Source organism: Elephas maximus, chromosome 7, assembly GCF_024166365.1.
Source record: "Elephas maximus indicus isolate mEleMax1 chromosome 7, mEleMax1 primary haplotype, whole genome shotgun sequence".
NCBI classification, from domain to species: domain Eukaryota; kingdom Metazoa; phylum Chordata; class Mammalia; order Proboscidea; family Elephantidae; genus Elephas; species Elephas maximus.
The window spans coordinates 13622201-13629837 of NC_064825.1; the positions used below are offsets into that span (position 1 = coordinate 13622201).

Consider the following 7637-nt stretch of genomic DNA (forward strand, 5'->3'; position numbering starts at 1 on the left):
TTCCACTGGACTGTCTAACGGATATTTCAAATTTAACACATCCAAAAACAGAACTTTTGATTGTCTCACGACTCCTCAGCCTATTTCTCCAATCTTCATTTGAATGAATACCCTCATCAAATATTTCCCAAAGTCAACTTTATAGCATCCATGATTTCGCTTTCTCTTCCCTCTCCCTCCTGATATCCTATCCATATGCAAATCTTGCAAATTCACCTTCCAAGATGTAGTTTTACAGCTTTTCTAGATCTCTATTACAACTACCCTATCCACCATCATCTCTCATTTGAACCAGTGTAGTAAGTAGCCTTCTACCTGGTTATCTTGTTTCCTTTCTTGACCCTTACAATCCGTTCTCCTCTCACTGATCAGAGTGATTTTTTTCCAGCAAAAATTGGAACATACTATTCATCTGCTCAAAACCCTTCAATGGCTTTCCATTGTATTTAAAATAAAAGTAAACTTCTTAAAATGATCTAAAAAGCCCTACATGAATGATCTAATCCTGCCTGCCTGCAATTCCAAACTCATGACTTACTGCCTCCCTCTTGCTTTGTATGCTCCAGCCACACTTATCGTAGTTTTGTCTTTAAACATGCAAAGCTCATTCCTGCCTTGGGGTGAGTTTATGCTTATCCCTCTACTTGCAGAGTCCTGCCTGAAGAATGGGAACCTTGGTTGTATAGTGGTTAAGTTCTGTGGCTGGTAGCCCAAAGGCTGGCAGTTCAAATCCACCAGGTGCTCCTTAGAAATTCTATGGGGCAGTTCTACTCTGTCCTATAAGATGGAACTTTTGACAGCTACCATATTTGCATCTTAACAGATCTCACCTCAGCTATTACTTCCACAGGAAGGTCCTTCCTCATTTTCCAGTCATCACTCTGTATCACATCAGCTAATTTGTAGTCTTTAAAGCAATTTATCTAGAGTCCCTGGGTGGCACAAACAGTTAAGATCATTGCTAGTAATCCAAAGGTTGGTGGTTCAAATTCACCCAGAAGTGCCCTGGAAGAAAGGACTGGTGAGCTGCTTCTGGAAGGTCAAAGTCATAAAAATTTAATGGAGGACAGTTCTACTCTGACACATAAGAAGTCACCATGACAACTGGTTTGATCTGGGCTTTACAGCAACTATCACTCTGTGAAATCACCTTGCTCATGTGTTTGTTTACTTGTTTCCTGGGTCGTATCTGTCCCATTCAATGCTGTCCTATCTAGTACAAAGAACACTGCCTCGAAAATATTGTTGAATGTTTCTCTCTGAAAGTGAAAGGAGATGGAGTACTGAGCACATGTAGCAGTATTAAGAGGTAGGGCAACTCTTCCACTGTGGTGGGAGGAAAGGAAGAGAGGGGGGAAAAAAGATGAGTACAGATTCAAATAACTTGGTAGGTTTGGTGGCAGAAGGCAAAAGACAAGACTTTTATTTTCTCTGAAATAAGAAGATAGTGGGAAAGGCTTGAATTTATAGTGATCATTAAGAATTATTAGCAAAAGAATGATGTTATTATATTCATTTTCAGAAAGGTCAATCTGGTAGAATAGAACATGAATTGCAAGACACTGAACTAAATTTAGGGAGACAATTAAGCAAGACCCTAACCATATTCAGAAAAAAAATAGTGATCATGGGGAGAGAATGAGAGTGTATGTCAAATATCAGCCTTCTGTTGATTCACTGATGTTCAATGCTCTTTCACTCCCCTCTAACTATCTAGAGATGTTCCCTCCATTTAATCATTTACCACCTGCTCATCATTTCCTTTAAACTTAGCCCAACTGCTTCTCTGCTGGCATCACTGATCATGCAGAATAGAGAGGTAATAGTGAGGAAGAAGATGGACGGATCAGTACAGACAACACTGGAAAAACTCATCATTGTGTATTCTTTGGGGCAATAGAGGTCATCTCTCTATCTGAATGCTTGCACATGAATGAAACCAAATAAGAAGAATTAATAGTTCCTCTGAAAGGGCATCTCTGAACCTGTTTAACTGGGAAATGCTGTCAATATCACCCTGCTAAGTAGAATGTGTGCTTTTTGCACTGATAGGTGTTGATGGACATAACCAAACCGTAAGAACAGTTCATTTCTGGCATCCTCTGAGGTTTGTGTTTTCAAAATAGTAGGAACCAAAGAACAGTCACTGTGTGCCTGGGCATCCCCTCTGAGAAAATGTGTCTATGAAAACATCTGTTGTGCAGGAGGTAGGGGATCTGTCACACCACCTAAGAAATTGGAGCAAACAGCTCATTAAATTCATATAGCATACTAAGGTGGAGAAGAAACTATGAAAATCAAGAAAGAGCAATAAATAAAGACATTGCATCTCTGCAACGGTTATTGGTTTAAAGTATATCAGGAGGAAAATAGGTTAGGTATTAAGCAAGAAATTAACTATTAAGTTGTGATAAAAACTAATCAGGCCACTTATGGGATGGTCTTTCATAATACTCATGGAGTACCATTAGAAAGGAGTAAGGTGAAGCTCTGACTGGGAGAGAGGAATGGTTACATAGAAATATGAACAGGTGATGGTAAGTATCAAGAATAAATTCAGGGACTCGATTTTTTTTAAAGTTGTTCAGCCCAGCTAAAATACATAAAAACATAGATCCTTTCAAAATATGATTAATAATCTACTGTAGGCAAGTTGATGTAAGACATAATCCTATTCCTCAAGAATTTTTCTTAATGTTTGGAGTTGATTTACAATTTAGTTACAATTTCTTATCCAATTAGAATTGAATTATGTAAATATTTCTAATACTCTATAGTTACTTCCTGATAAGAATATATATATATACCAAAAAAAAAAAAAAAACCCAGTGCCGTCGAGTTGATTCCAACTCATAGCAACCCTATAGGACAGAGTAGAAATGCCCCATAGAGTTTCCAAGAAGCACCTGGTGGATTCGAACTGCCTACCTTTTGGTTAGCGGCCGTAGCACTTAACCACTATGCACATATATATATTACACAGGCATGCCTCTCTGCTCATTCTATACAATAATGTTTGCACAGAGCTTAGAACATAGTAGAGTGTCAATAAATATATTTTAGATTAATGAATCATCAAGTTGGATTGTTTTTTCCTTTTCAAACCCAAAATGCATTCATATTAAAGAATGGCTTAGAAAGTAAATTTCAGGATGCAAGCAAGTGTTAATTTTGCATTCACTTGACTGAAAATAGCCAAGTTTTGAAGGACACATGACAATTTGAACTAAGCAGTTAACATAGTTGCAAATTTACATTTATTAGTGTCTAGTCAACTAATGTCTATGACTCCAGCAAGACTGTAAACTTCATGAGGGCAGGGAAGTGGCTGTTTTTGTTTCCCACTTTCTCTTCAACAGCTAGCACAAGTGCCTGACTCAATATATGCTCAGTAAACATTTGTTGAATTTGTGGAATGAATGAATGAATGAATAGCAATCTTGTACCTGATTTTGCACAAGCCTTCAAAGACTGAAACTTGAATAAACTGACAAAAAAAAATTAACAAATATCAAGGCCCTATTAGGTTTGGGGAGTCCTGGAGGCACAGTGGTTAAGAGCTACAACTGCTATCCAAAAGTAGGCGTTCAAATCCACCAGCCACTCCTTGGAAACCCTATGGTGCCATTCTACTCTGTCCTATAGGGTCACCAGACATTGGAATTGACTCAATGGCACTGGGTTTGATTTTTGGTTTGATTAGATTCAGAGATGTGATCTCAGCCAAGGGGTGATCATATTTGGAATGGGTTATCACATTGAGGTCAGGACTCCCCACTAGTTAAATACACTGTGCAACGGCAGGAGGTAGACGAGAGGGCAGGAAAGCTGTGACACCTACCAAAGGAGTTTCTACAGGAGTCGAGCATCCTGTATCCTCCTGCCTGAAAGGTCCCTCTTTTTCTTTGCCTGCCTCTTATCTTTCCTTCGAGGTCCCACCAACCTCCCCTCCCCGCTATGAAGCCTTCCTCCTGTACTCCAGAACTCCAGAACACAGCTACTTCTCCAGTCTCTGACTGACCGCTGCAAATAGTCTCAGTGAAATATAAATTCTACCAGGTACTAGTTTTTAATTATTCCAGTATGGGTTTATATGTCTTATCATTTCAACAGACCCCCAACCTACTTAATGGCAAGAATTATATGGAGTCCCTAGAGGTGCAATGGTTAATGTGTTTGGCTGCTAACTGAAAGGTTGAGGTTCATGTCCACCCAGAGATGCCTTGGGAGAAAGGCCTACAATCTACTTCTGCAAAAAGCAGACATCAAAAACCCTAAGGAGCGCAGTTCTACTCTGACACACGTGGAGTTGCCATGAGTAGGAATCAACTCCACGGCAACTGGTTTATTCCTGTATATTGTTCACAGATCTTAGCAATGCCAGGCTTGTGAAAGTTTCTACTAAGTTCTGGAATGGAATTCACCTTTATTAAACCTACTTTGATGAAGATTTTCTATAATTAGATCTCTCAACTGTTTAAAATATTGTGTTTCATTTTTTCTACACTTCTTGTTATTTAGACATGCTAGAGTTTTTTTTTTAACAATTATTTTCAAAACAGGGTCATTTTAAAGATACAGAAAATCTACTCAGAAAGGATGTTTAAAATGATGGAGAGCCCTAAAGCTTCAGTATCTCTTTCCTTTTCATGACACATAAAATTGTTTTAAGTGAAAAGAGACTAAAGAGAAGGTATTATTTTAGTTTTTGTGCCTAAATTATTTTAATGGCATGCCCAAAACAATGATAACTTGGAGCAGAGGGTATATTTTACTATTCTTATTATCAAACTCAAGGACAGAGCCATTCCTCTGAAATGTGGGCCAATTCTCATTAAATTGATTTCAAAGTATCTTTGTTTCTTTTAATTATACATGTCTATCTGCTTTCTAAGTCCTTTTATTTGACTTAAAACAGTCTCATTTTCTGACAAGTCCTTAATCTCTTGTAAGTTTCTCAGAGAAAATTAGTGGCACTGTCTGTCACAGAAGGTCACATACCCACAGCCCCAACACTCCTGCTGAACTTGGGAAGTTGCTGATTCTCTGCTTTGTGTGAGACCCTGGCACCTAAATTTCCTTTTCCAGGCTGCTGACAACCAGCTCCACTTAGCGCTCTGTCTCTGACTTGTCTCTCTAGACATTTGGGTCAACTGGGGTTTAGTAGCTGACAGGATTTCTCCTTCTTCTCCTCAGCCAAGGTCATATCCTGGGAGACCAGCACCTGGGCAGGGAGCAGAGGGACAGTCTCCCTTTGGTTGATGTGGACTTGTGATGAACAACTGCAATAAACCAAGAGGCATCTGTGTTCTCAAAGAAGCCTGGATTTACAATTAACGAGTGCTCTGTGTTCCGCTCTGTTCTGCTTCTCAGCATGCTTGTAACCACGGGCAAGTCAACACACCTCTCAGAGCCTCTGTTTAACCCCTTGTGAAAAAAAAAAAAAAGACATTATGTAGCAGGATCACTGCAATAATTACATGACAATAAATGCAAACAAATTATGTAAGTGGAATAGGTATAGGAATATAAACTTGACTTCTAAATGCAAGAGGGTGGTTGTTCCCAGTTCCTCCATCGAGATTACCAGTGCAATGGAAGTAGTTAGGTCAACACATTGCCTTACAGCTGATATCAGTTGGGATTAGCAAAAACCATTCAGAAGTTAAACCACTCAGGGTGGCAGAAAAGCTCAGAGCCACTAAAGCTTTGCAAATTTTTAGAAAAATAAGTGCACTTAAAATAATTACATACACAAGAAAAGGAAATGATTTTGCTCTACATGTTTCACATCATTTCTGTTTGTCCATCATTGCAGTTGTGCCTTGAGGAGGGCACTGCCTGGATAGGCACAGAATGAGGCTATGGCAAGGCAAACTATTAGCCAATCAGTGTCACCACTAAATGAATTGTAACTGAATCCATTAATGCTGTACACTTGTAAATCACTTTATGGCTTGTACAATATTTTCTTATTCATTATTCCTGGACCAGTGAGTCATTTTATATAGGTATACGTACAAAAAAATAGGCCCCAGTTCATCCTCAGCATCACAAATTCTGGAGCTTCTGGAATCCTGGCTGGAAGTCAAAAGTGCAATCTCTCCTGTTCCACCGGCCCACCCTTCCTTCCCTGTTACTATCTAGGGAGCCCCGGGACTTTCATGTGGAACTGCAACATGCCAGCAAACTGGCTGTTGTTGAGGAGCACTGGTTTCTAGAAGCTGATCTTGGCATAGCGTGTCAAAAGTAGGAACTTGAACAAAGTCTCCCTCAATTAATGGTCACAGAGTGAAGGTGCCGTTATTCTCCACATTTGCCAGTTTTCAAGGCCTAGGCAGGCCACTCCCTTGTGTTATATTCATGGAAGACAGACCACTGGCCAGGGTTCTTTAGATTAAAGCTATTTCGATGTGTGCTGTTCCACGGTCACGAGGCAAAGTAGATGCTATTCGGAGTATTGCTTCCTGGGCAAAAGAAGCACAAGAACGTGCAAGCAGCTTAATCTCTTTTAGAAGATTCAGGCTTCCAGGCACCCTTGAGGCCAGGCTCACAGCAAAATGGGACAAGATGGGTCTTTCCAGACCTAATGGTTTTAAGGAGACTAGAAGGATCCCAGAGGTCATGGTCCCCAGAACTTCTGTTAGCCCAAGACAGGAACCATTCCCAAAGCCAACTCTTCAGACAAGGACTGGACTGCACTATGGGATAGAAAATGATACTGGTGAAGAGTGAGCTTCTTGGATCAAGTAGACACATGAGACTATGTGTACAGCTCCTGTCTGGAGGGGAGATGCAAGGGTAGAGGGGGTCAGAGGCTGGCCAAATGGACATGAAAATAGAGAGTGGAGGGAAGGAGTGTGTTGTCTCATTAGAGGGAGAGCAACTAGGAGTATATAAAAAACAAACCCAGTGCCATTGAGTCAATTCCGACTCACGGCAACCCTATAGGACAGAGTAGAACTGCCCCAGAGTTTCCAAGGAGCACCTGGCGGATTCGAACTGCTGACCCTTTGGTTAGCAGCCGTAGCACTTAACCACTACGCCACCAGGGTTTCCTAAAACAGTGGTTAGATGCCACAATGTAGGTGGCAATGCCTTCACCGTATGCATGTTGTAAGGCCCGAGGGCCTCTTCCATCCTTGTCAAGGGGAGTGCCAACCTTCTTTCCTTTCATACAACACAGAAGTACAGCAAGGTATATATAAGTTTCTGTGTGAGAGGCTGATTTGGTTTGTAAACTTTCACTTAAAGCACACTAAAAATCAAAAAAAAAAAAAAAAAAAAGATGAGTCTTCCACACTGGCTTCACTTAAAGGCTGGAACTGAATTCTTGCATTCCCCAGCAAGTGTTGTTGTGTGCTATCAAGCCGATTCCAACCCATAGCAAAACCTATAGGGCAGAGTTTTTGTTAGGTGCCACGAATCAGTTCTGACTCATAGGGACCCTATGTACCACAGAACGAAACACTGCCTGGTTCTGCCCCACCCTCACAATCGTTGTTATGCTTAAGCCCATTGTTGTAGTCACTTTGCCAATCCATCTGGTTGAGGGTCTTCCTCTTTTTCACTGACCCTCTACTTTGACAACTGCCCATAGGTTTTCCCAGTCTGTAATCTTTACAGAAGCAGATCAT

General features: G+C 40.5%; 1 non-coding gene across 1 annotated transcript; it reads right to left on the reverse strand.

The window, feature by feature from the left end:
- Nucleotides 1-7058: 7058 nt before the first annotated feature.
- Nucleotides 7059-7184, reverse strand: LOC126081296 (U6atac minor spliceosomal RNA). The gene has a single exon (XR_007518343.1). It is a non-coding gene; the product is annotated as a U6atac minor spliceosomal RNA (small nuclear RNA).
- Nucleotides 7185-7637: the final 453 nt, after the last annotated feature.